The 12,456-nt window shown below is 36.3% G+C and overlaps 1 protein-coding gene across 4 annotated transcripts in view; it reads right to left on the bottom strand.

The window, feature by feature from the left end:
• Window positions 1–12,456, bottom strand: part of DPYD (dihydropyrimidine dehydrogenase) — a 316,870-nt gene that overhangs the window by 63,557 nt on the left and 240,857 nt on the right. The window lies entirely within an intron of this gene.

Genomic DNA, 12,456 nt, shown 5'->3' with positions numbered 1-12,456 from the left:
AGAGGTTATATTAATTATAAAATGATATGAACTGGGTTTCAAGTGGTATCAATGCTTGCAAGGTATTATGAACTTGGGTGAAATAAATGAAATTGCAAAAAGATTTGGAAAACATTGCAAAGCTGCACAGCATTTTAGCTGTTGCTCAAAACAAAGCTTAGCAATATCTGAGACAGGAAGCAATATTTCACCATACACTGTAGACAAAATAGATCTATGCTTTTACATAAAGAATCAGGTTGGCTTTTTTGAACATGTATGTTGCACAAGTAAGAGAAAGCATCCTGTTTATTTATGCCTGACTAAAAATTGTTTAAAAGCACCATTTCACTGCATTTGACACTTCATCTGTCATTTATTATGTTTTCCTTTTGAATGTTTGTAGATTCGGATAATCCTTTAAGTAAGATTCCTTTAACAATTAACATGACAGTCAGAAGCTCAAAAGAGTAAATTCATTTATGGTTGAATCTCCAAGGCCACAGCTTACACTTTTCAAATGTTATATAGAGGCTGAGTCAGACTACTCCCTGCCACATTTAAAGGAATTATGATTAAAGTCACAATACATCTGCTTCAGCTACAGCCTATTGATGGTATGCAACTAATTTAAATACTCATATAGATGCTGCTTGTTAATTGATGGATGACATAGGCAGTTGATACATTTAGCAATTTATTTTTAGGCTATTTGGGATTTCTCTGGAAAATTCCTGTGTTCTTAAAAATTCTACATAATGTATAGAGAATTTTTAGGATTATTTTATGTTGTCATTGGAATACAACACTGTAGTTAAAGGGAGGGATACATTATTCCCAGAGGAACTGGCTGACTGTCAACCTACAGAAGGAAATGGAAATATACTGTGTCAGGTAACTTGGGGAAATGCTATGATGTAAAATACTTCTGAAGATTTTTCATGGGTATTGTTATAACCTTTAAAGATTTAACCTTCTAGAAGGGCAAATAACCAAAGGATAAGAAAGAAAGAAAACCAATGCAATGAACAAAGCAAGTGGAAGAAGTAACCACAATTAAGAAGTGCAGGAAAAGAACAAATATAAGACAATGCATCACTACTCCACTTGAATGTCTGACAAATGTCCTTGTTTTTTTTACAGACAAAACCTCCTTCTTCAACCCAGCTGATCTGTGCTGACATCGTTTCTCTACCTCTTCTGAAGCAGAAGCACCACAGTTTGCCAGCTGGATTTAGTAAAGGAGATGACTAGTCAAGGCACTTTTCTCTAGCAACAAATGGAAATGGTTTGATGTAACCATTAAAAATACTCTGTGTTCAGTTCACATTACCTTTTACAACATACCACTGCACCTCACTGCATTAATACTGAATTAACAAGTGATCCTGGCATGTCACTATTATGAACATGCACATTCAGAAACTCAGCTAAGCAGTCTCTATCAACGCCTGACCTGGATTCAACAACAAATTGCCTTCTTGAACAATAGCATCTTCTTCTGGCTTAGGACAGGCATTCTTCTCAATTGCTGACCTGCTTTCAGTACTCATGAGATATACTCCAGTTCCCATGCCAGTGATCAGGACTACTCACAGGGTTTACACAGATAGTTCTTGCTGTTTTAAGAGAGGCTACACAGGGATATAATGTTTTCAGCTTAAAAACTGCAATTTTTTTCAATGGGCAGCCTAACCCAACATGAACTATCATTATGTTTTGGGTGGATAGTAGAGCCTAGATCATAAAAATTACAAATCTCATTAAAAAAAAAAAATGTCTATAAGGAATCTAAGTATATAACAAAAAGGATCACAGAAAGGAGCTGGAGCTAAACAGGAACTTTGTTCTGGATAATAATGACTATTTGTCATCATTTGAGCGAGATCAATTGTAATGAGTTTGAACGGAACAGAATGATTCTCTGCAAAAGGATGAATGCTAGTATCCAAATAGCAAATGTTACAATAGAATTGATGGACCAGTCCTAAAGACCTGAGACAAAAAAAAAAAAAGAAAAAAAAAAAAAAGTAACCTGGGTGTTACTTCTGATGAATTTACTTGTAAAGACTTTCAGAGGCCATACATGCTAAGACATATACTACACAGCCAAGAGCATTAAAATAATCTCAATGAAAAACACCAGTTTGTGAAATTTTTCCATGTTTGAAATTGAGGCTACAGATAAGTATCAGACTTGCTATACTGCTTTCAGGCACTGACACAGTTACTCCAGAATCTCACTGTGATGTGGTAGTTATTTTTCACAAAGGTGAAAGAATATAGAAACTAGTAACTTGGAAATTATGTGTCTACAGGGAAATTTCTTCCCAATCTGCATTAGTTAAAAACTGACATATGGATTGTGGCATGACGGTTTATATTCTTTTAACCACAATGTAACTCTAAGAGTTTGCATTCTATCAGTTTTTAAATCTTACAGATTCTTGACCTAAATGATATCCCATAGAAAAGAGTTCCACAAGAAAACATTTACAGGATATAACTGTTCCTTTTCTCAGTCTGATTAAATTAGCCACCTTTTCACTTAGATGAAGATCTCTGTACCATGGTCAGTGAAGAAAAAGGAACAACTGACAGTTTATTTACATTTTCAGCACAATAGATAATCAAAAAGGCCTTCATTCAGCCTAAAGAAATCAAGTACATGATTTGACAAAGCCTAGTAGATGTGGCAAAGAAGCTTAGAATTTCTTAAGGAATACACACTTTTTAGAACTAGCTGCACTTGATATCCAAAACATAAGTTATTACTTACATTTGGTGATTAGTAAGTTAGTGAGAAATTGATACAATCACAAAAGTATTCCAGTCACCTCTAATTCAACTAAATAAATTTAAAAACATTTCAGGAGTGCTTCTGATGAGCGCAAATAAGTGGCTCTATTGACAATCAAAGGGTTGATTGAGGTGTCAGCATTCATCTCAGTATTTTTTTTCTTTAGCATTTGAGTCTAGAGAACACAAAAAAAGTACAACAGAACACACAACCATTCACCTAGACATTCTTTGATCAACAGTTCAGGAGCCTCCCTTCTGTAATAAAAAGCACTGTTTTGGAATACAGTGTGGTTTACTTGCAGTAGCAGATAGCACTGCCTAGTGAAATGGTGAGAAAACCTTCAAAACAAAGAGAAATAAAATAGGTAGTGAATTTGACCTAGAGTTTCTATTTTCCTGCATTTTCATGAGACTATCATAGCAAGGAAATAAATTTCATTATAGAGATTTGTGGAGAAGGAGTTTTTAAAAGCGAAATAAAGGAGATTTAATGCCAAATTTTAAAGGAGTTGTAAGTAGTGGTGGGAATTTACAGAAAGTTATCTGATAAATCCAGTGGTATTTAAGAAGCTGACATCCAAATACAGTACATATTTGAAACAGACTTCACATACTGAAAAATAAGTGTCTACCACATACCTTGACATGTTGAGACCTGTAATTTCACTAGTTAAGCACCCATAGCTGGAAAACTGCTGGTATGGTACTCTCTTGATAGCAGTGTTACAGATGCTACTAGATGCTAGACATGTTTATCATTTGCCTTGCTATAAAATAATGAGATTTAATAATCAAAGTCAATTTATCAAAATCTAAAACAAGGGATGAGATTTGAAAAAAGAAGACAAAATTATGTGGTAGAGATGCTATGCTATTGTATGTGAAATACTACTCTTTCAGGTCTCTCATCTGGGACAAATACTGTTACATAAAGACTTAAGCAATAAAAAACTGTATAATGCAAAAGTCCATTATCCTGCTGTAAGTCCATGATTCTTGCTGTACAACAAAGTAGGGTTTTGTTTGTTCCTTTTTGTTTTTCTTTTTTTGTTTGTTTGAATAAAAGGTCAGATTTTTCATGATTATCAGGGACTGACATAGAGGAAAGTCAAGAGGCAAGACAGATTGCAAAGTAGAAGCAGAACATACACCAGTCAAACACCTCACCCAGTTCAGCACAGGTAGGCAGCACTGCTGTTGTCCTAAGGACAGAGGCTGATGGTAAACTGATGAGAGGCATCCTACCTGCTTATTTGTTTGATCATTTAATTTTCCTTGGGAAGTAAAAAACACTTTACCAATGCCGGAAGACGTTTTATTAAAACTTTATAATTCCTCAGAGCCTCTGTAGGACTCAGTTCTGCCAAGCACCAAAAACGTTCACTTGATTGAGGCTTGAGAGCCAAACTTCATACCCTCTTCAGTAAGAAACCTAATGTTAGCTTCAAGCAGCACCGTAGCTTGGGAAGTTCTGAGACAATTTAGAACTTCTTGACCCCAGTGACTCACCCGGGGGAAAAAAACATTCTCAGTAATCTTCAACACTGGGCTACATTGTCACTTGCAGTATTCTGCACCAATTTGGAGTCTAAAGTCTTTAGGATAACTGCATCAGCTCTAAACAGTTTAGGTAAAAGTGATCCACAACCAACAGAATTGAGGTGAGTCAGTTCAGACTAATAACATGGTGTCTGAATCTTGAAACAGTCTTTATCAAACTCTGCATCTACAAGATGGACAGATTTACAGGAAAAGGACACTCTCACACCTTTGGCATGCTTTGGTGAAAGCAAATATTGTTATCTATGGTTACTAAATGGAACAAGAATTAATTTGCATCATAATTCTCCCCATTCTATACATTGAAAAGTGAAATTTATTTTTAATTTGCATTATATTATACTACAGTTCTGTTTTACAAAGTTAATATCAAATTTAAACCACAATCTGTAAATATTACAAAGAAAAATAAGCTGATACAAAAAGCAACATTATTTGTGTTTAATAAATTATCGTTAAACTCTGTGCTACCAAATAAATAAATAAATAACAAAAAAGAATAATCTAAGCAACATCATTTTCCTTGTTTCTCTAAATTCATTCTCAGAAGACAGCTGATGTTGTTATCTCCTGGACAGATAAAATTAATAGAGATAATGACAACAGAAGCCAATAACTTCAAATACCACATTTGGGTGAAAAAGCTTTACACAAGAGAATTGATCTGGGAAAGCTCAGGCACTGTAAATGATCAGTTCAATCCTGCAGAAAACAACTAGATAAGGAAGCTTGAGGATTAGGAAATAAACACAGAAAACATAAATCTTTTGAAGAAATTTTGTGCCAAATATGTGGGCTGCCTCAAAATGGTGATCAAAGTACTATGTATATATTTATTACCTGTATCTGTAAACAGTCAAGGGAAATGTATAGGATACAAAAAAAAAATCATTTGCATGACATTTCTTCTGATTGCAATTATTCTGTATGTTCTTTCTCTCTCCCACCTGTAGGTGGCCACCATAAGCTACACTTATCAAATAACTCATTAGCAGGGTTTTCAATACTGTCATATCCAGATAATTAGCAATTTATTTAAATAACCAATTTCTGTGGAAATAATTGCCATGGAATGCCCTGAACCTACTTTTTATAAACTATAATAAAAGTGTTAAGATAATCCCTGACATTTGCAAATGCCATTAGTTCACCTTTCCTTTTGATAGTGCTGTGGCATTATGTTTAAACAATTACCCGATAAGGCAGCAGTTTAATGAAACAGTGTAGCAGGCATATTCTTCAAAACGGCCAGTGAATGCATTTAAGTAGGTTGCTCTGAAAGTAGTGCCTCCTATTTATTTCCACAGAATTTACAACAAATGAAAAGAGAACAGTAACACTATTTGGCAGAGCAAATTCTCAGCTAGAAAACATTCGTTCTCAACATAGTCACCACCATTAGCTATGCATTTTCACTAGTGATGAACAAGAGTCTGCATGCTGCACTCATAAAAGTCTACATTCAGAACATGGCTTGCCTTTCACATTGCTGTCGCCGCTGCTGAAACGCACCATCCACTGTCTCACTGTGCCCACATCCACTGTTCGGTCTCCATAAACATTCAGCAAGCATCAATGAATGCCAATGGGAGCCACTTTTTTCCACATGGAGGAATTCAATTACACACCTTTGTTTCATATGCACTTCCACATCAGGTGCCTTTTTGTCAGACTGCCCTTCTTCTGCCATCTGTTATATAACAACAAAATGTAATGGAATACTGGTGGGAATGTTCAGCCTCTACTGCCATAACACCATCATCTGCCTCTGATGTCATGGGTCAATATCCTAAAACAGGAGGCATTACTTCTGGAGCAGCCTTCTTTGTTGCAGAAGAAATTCCAATGAATAGACGTTTAGAAGGAAAGATGATCCACAGTGAGGTCCCAAAATAGGGCACTCAATATTCAGTGCACTAAAAAGTACAGGTTTTGCCCAAACAGCAAGCTCACGATGGACCTTGCCAAAGCTCAGATGGTACACAGCCCAGTATTTCTGACTCAGCTTAGGAGCAGAAGAGTCCTTTCACTGATCTTTATGTCTTTCATAGCCTATTCAGTCCATTGCTACTCACACATTGTCATTTGCCAACGTAAGTAATAACAATGCACAATTTATTCTGGCTCTGGATATTATCCATCAGAAATTTTATTTGTTCAACAAATAGATGATTTGAGATGTTAGTCATTGTATGGCACAACAGTAAGCCTCATCTTCAAATCAATGGCTGCCGAATATTTCATTTTATTGATAATTTTTGAAGGGTGGTACACCAACAGCTCCAAATCAATGGCAGAGGTTTAATAAAGTCAGTATTTCACTATTTTTTATGTCACTTCCAACTCTGGCTCTAGCAACCACACTGACTGACTGCATTCTACTATTTTTTGTTAGCATATCATAACTATATGTAACATTTATGCACTGGGATGGTGCATATTTTCTCTGATAATTATTATTTCCCCGTTCTTTTATTTTCTTTCTTTTCTCTTTCTTTCTTTCTTTTTTTTTTAATTAATTTCAATGCTTCTCATTTGATTCTATTTGGAATATCCTAACAACAGTAATAATAAAAGTACTGCTGATGACTAAGGTGTACTTCCAACATAGCACAAAGAAAAAAATGTGATTTAGACCAGCATCAAAAGGGGATGGACCATCTAAGGAATACTGTCCACAGTTACTAGACAAGACAATTGCAACTGTCACAGCAGCACAAAGAAGTCTGTGATAAATTCTGCTGAAAGACGTGTTTCCCTCCAGCACACAGTAAGATTTCCAGCCCATCCATCCCAGTGCAGAGGCAGTTGTGTTTAACTCAAAGTCTAGTAGAAGCGTTTGTGGCTGTTTACCCAGAAGCTTAGAGATTTGTTCAAAGGCATGGTTGCCCCTGTCAGCCTCAGAAGCAGCACTGCCTTTGTTTGAGACAGTTTTAACCTCCTCAACAAACAACTACAGTGGTCAACGTGACCCTGGTTCCAGGAAGCAAGATGTGTATGTGTCCAAGCGCCTGCGTGGGTACTTTAGTGTATACAGAACTCAGGTCATAAAAAGGCCCTGTAGTGTTTCTGAGTAAGGACATGCTGGCAGAGTGGCAACTGACTGCTGAGCTGGATGTTGAGGCTTATTTTAAAAATAAAGACATTACTGAATAAGGCAGTGTGACCTTTGCAGCTTATCTACAAAACCTGAAGCATACCTCGTACTGTTCAATACCATTGGTCCAGAAAGTCCCTTACAGCATAAGAAGCAGAATGTATGAAAGTATAGCAAACTAAAGAAACTAAGAATGCAGAAAGTTTAAATGAGTATTTCCTTCCCTCTTCACATAACCCATTGTCATGCTTATCTCCTTATGAGGTTTATATATTTCATTTCATCCAGTTGGTACTACCCAGTAACATGTAATTATATGTATGGATGTATTTGTATCTATATACACAATACACACATAAAATATATAAAAAAACACATTGGATGGTGCAAACAAAAGTTTTGTTAAACAAGTTACTTCAGCTGAAAACACTGTATTTGCAGGTGTAATAGCATGTGTCTATGCACACATCTGCCATATTATTATTACAAATCTATATGAATCTATGTGAATATATATATATACATGCACACTCAGTAGATATATTTCCATATTCACATATACATCAAACAGTGGATGACACGTCCCCTGATAAAACCTGTTATTTCAACACTTCAAGTGAAAAGTGTTAAAATAAATGGCTCATCACATACAATGTGTTAAAATAAATGTTTATTTCAGCACCATGTGTATCATATCCATTTATTTCAACACTTCCAGTTTCTCAAGACTCACGCAACCGAAAGTAGGAGAACTGATAGCTATAGCTATGGTAGTTGAAGCACACAGCCTTAGTCACCTACTTGCCATAGAATGAGAAGGAAGTTATCTGACACTTTTTTTTTTTTTTTTTTTTTTTCTGATAAAAAAGGGAAACTACCTACCTTGACTGTTCATGGGGATCTGCATGTGTCTGCAAGCAGGTGGGGTACATCATCATTTGGAAAGAAAAATAGCCACACCAGAGTCTGCTGAGATATGCAGAAAGAAAGCTGCTGCTGTCAGGGTAGTGTTTGGAAAGGAAGGGAAACACGGTGCCTTTTGGCAACTTCACTTTGCAGCTTTTGTGTTTGACATCTGGGCAGATAAAGAGTGAATGAACAAGTATGAAAACCAGAGCAGTTCATAATAACTGCTGAAGATGATATGATGTTTGGTGATCAAATTATGAGCAAGGAGAAAACAGCTGATAATAGTTTCTTGGAAGGATTCTCCAGGTCTCAAGATTTGCCTTATTCATTTTAATACACAGTCTGTGAGATCTGGGGCAAACGTTTTCCAACTTTAGCTAGTTTACAAAGTACCAATATAGTCATGGGAAACTTCATGTTAATGTGGTAAAATGAGATCAGCATGTCAACTTGTTCCTACAAGCTGAGCTTGGATACTACATCTATGGTGGCATTAAAGTGACATTATTTTCTTTCTCTGCCTTATTCTGGGAGGAAAGCACGAGAAACTCACATTCCCTGGTAGCTTCCACTGGAGCTGGAAGGTACTCTGCTTTTATACTCAGTTTCAGTAAAAACACATCTAGGGTGAGGGTGGAAAAATTTTAATTCTTGATCAACATGCACAAATAGTCCATAAACTACCAGTCCCATAAGAGTGTTATTTATGGTTAACTTGCTGCAATGTTTTCTTACAGCTCTCCCTCTTTGAATAACACAAAAAGCATGATTAGAGATTGCCTAGGCCCAAGCAAGACAGTATGGCCTTTAGAAGATAAACGCTCAGTGTGTGTGTGGGGGGGGGTTTCTCACTTTTTGTTGTACTTTTCTTTCACTGAAATTGCGGATCTGTGCAGAGCACAAATCCACAAACTAACAAAAATTTAGTGAAGACTTTGCAATTGGCACACCCTATCAGAACACTGCTTTGTACCCAAACAACAAAAGAATGAGACCACAGTTCCATCAACTCACAATTAAAGTCACTACCTCAAGTCAAGCCACCCTGCAGTGCTAGTTGCCTATATTCAAACATCCCTCTTCTTGTAAAGTTATGTTTCTCCAGTGCCATATTTGGCAGATAAAACACTATAATCATTCAATAGCAGAACGGTGTACAATGCAATGAAAGTTCTGTACAATTAAATAAGTAAATAAATGTTTTTTTCACTCTCACTTTCTTCAGATGTGATTCGTTCCAGAAAAAGGAGGTATCATCACTCCTTTGAAGGCACTGTAGGTTATGAGACTGGTCCTCAGAAGCTGGCAACATGTAATAAAAGTGCTTTATTCCTAAACATCAATCAGTTTCAAGAGTGGCAGTTGCTCACAGAATGGTAATAATGGAAATATTCAGCTAATAACTACTGTAGACATTAAAACACTCTGACAGATGTGAAGTACTCGTTACACAACCAACACTTTCTTATAATTACAGTTTTATAACTAGGTACATAAGTTTCCAAATATTTAGTTCCTTACAATTCTGTATTTTTGTACTGAAATTTGCATGACAGTACTTCGTTTTCTGTAGAAGAAAAGGGCCCTCCACCCCCACAGAGTGTCAGTATCTTGGCATTAGCTGAGACCTTGGCTGTGCATGGTTGACAGTTGTAAAGAAAAACTTTTTCTTCCATTCCTTCTTTTTATTAACCTTCACAGTTACAAGAGGTTTCATGACACTTCTCTAGCTGAGAGTGTACAGTGAGCTGAACAGCTAATGTCTTAATGGAAAGCAAAATAATAGCATATCCGTGCTGCGTAAACCATCCGTGGCATAAAGGAAGCACAGACCTTATTTGCGGAGGCCTTTACTAGCTCTGGATATATTATCAAGGGTTAGTAATTAAAACACGTTTATATCAGTCCTGCCTTTGTATCAGCCACACAACTCAGTGCCAATTTCAAGATGAAATTACACACCTGCATCTTAACACTGCTTTCTGCATTAATAAAAAATAACAACATTAATAGGCTTAAACACTCATTTGTTTTATGTATTCAGAGCAACATAAGGGGATACTAGGGAATTTAGTGTGTTGCTCTGTCAGATCATTTTAACTGTTATCCAATGAGGGCAGCTCAGAGGGTGAGTAAGGGACTTAATTTATGTACTTACTCATCCCCTTGGTTTCCACTGAAGAAAGATGATAGTAACACAGTCTTAAACTGCATTCACTGGCCTTCAGTGATCAAAGTAAAGGGCAATTAACACAAAGTCAGGGGCCCACATGTGTTTGTTGATTTTAAATACTGTGCAGAGCACACACGGCTGCTACCAAAAAAGAAAGAAAGAAAGAAAGAAAGAAAGAAAGAAAGAAAGAAAGAAAGAAAGAAAGAAAGAAAGAAAGAAAGAAAGAAAGAAAGAAAGAAAGAAAGAAAGAAAGGCAGCAATATTTGGCACTTATGCAGTGCCTTCTAGTAGAGAATATCAAAATATCATACAAAGTTATAACACTTTTATCTCAAAAGAGAAAAGAACAGGAGGAGACCTGGAGAGGAAATGTGTGTGTGAAGAGTAATTTCATCTGGAGAGAAGAGGCAGCATGTAGTCCTCCTGGTTACAAATCCCTTGTACCAGGTCACCATATTGCCCTTTTCTCTAAAATTGTTGGTAATTTAAGGGATACTATTTTACAGATAACCTCTCTAAATCAACTCAAGCAGGCTGCTCTTAGAACTAAATTGCATACTAATGTCCTAGTCCTAGACCTTGGTACTTTATTCTGTGCATTTTCGTGGGTGAATTTTTATGCCCACTCAAAATACAACATCAAGCTCAGAAGTCTATCTGCTCACAGAAGAATGCAGGACTGTTGTTGACTTGTATCTCCCACAGAGAATTATGTCCCCCTTCCTTCCTGTTCTCTTTTTAGTCAAAAATAAAACATACCTGAAAATTGATTCACTCTGTGGGTAATATCTTTGGATAAAACTGGCTTGCTTCCTTGTCCTTCTTGGTGATGCAGAACTATTGGAATTCTTAAGGTTATTTTAAACAATCAATATAGACATAATAATGAAGAGATTCCATTTGCATGGGCTATCACTAACATAATGCCAAGCATGGAGTGCTCAAAGAGGAAGACTCACAAAAGCATAAATATTCCACAGGAAATTCTAACACATCTGCTCAGCACTGAAAAGCCAGCATTTTAGTCCAAAGCACTAGAAAGCATAGACAAGTGCATTTTGGGAATCAAAACAAATGCTGCTAATTTAAGAAAATACTATGAAGCACACAAAGACTGTACAATACCATATGTTGCACAATGCATCTGGTAATCAATTTAGTCCACATGCCAAATTTACTAGAAGCCTAAATAGGCTTAAGTTCTTTATTCAGAAATTCAAAAAGTAAACCAGAAACATTATAAACATGCTGCACTTACAATTAGGGGGGAAAAAAAAGTGGATTTTTCTTTTCAGTAACATAATACAAATAAAAATTAATCTCCTAAATTATATCCCATAATGAATACATGCCCAAGCTTCACTTTTGATCAACAGCTTTCACAGCCTCATAGTTTTAGGACATGGTCTGTTACCCAGCATAAAAGATAAATGTGATTTTTAAATTATTTTACACTCAGTGTTTGTTTCTGTTGTGGAGGTTTGAAGTCATGAAGGTTTCATGCTGTCTTTTGTGATTCCATTCACAATACACTACTGAAGATGTCAGCAAACACAGATGTACAAGAAAACTCACATGTGCTGTTGTCCTAAATCAAATATGAATCTGCACTTACAGTATTAAAAATACAGTGGAAATCCCTAATATAAGTGGACAGTATCACCTATAAAGCCAAAACAAATGGAGTAGGATAATAGTTTTCAGATTTGGGTTACAGTGTCAATGCAGAGACTCAAGCTGTGCTACCTCACCAAGCCAGGTCCTGCTTGCCAGAGCATGCTTGTCAATATTTAGCACCCAGGGAGCGTGTCACGAGCCTTTGCAAAAACTAGCTTAAATACAACATACTATAGCAGCTGCTGTGATCCTTTTCCTAACACTGAGATTAAACTACTGAAATTTGTTTTGAGCTTTTTAAACCAGAAAATCTGTGTAC

Source organism: Gallus gallus, chromosome 8, assembly GCF_016699485.2.
Source record: "Gallus gallus isolate bGalGal1 chromosome 8, bGalGal1.mat.broiler.GRCg7b, whole genome shotgun sequence".
NCBI classification, from domain to species: domain Eukaryota; kingdom Metazoa; phylum Chordata; class Aves; order Galliformes; family Phasianidae; genus Gallus; species Gallus gallus.
This window is presented reverse-complemented; position numbering and strand designations above follow the sequence as displayed.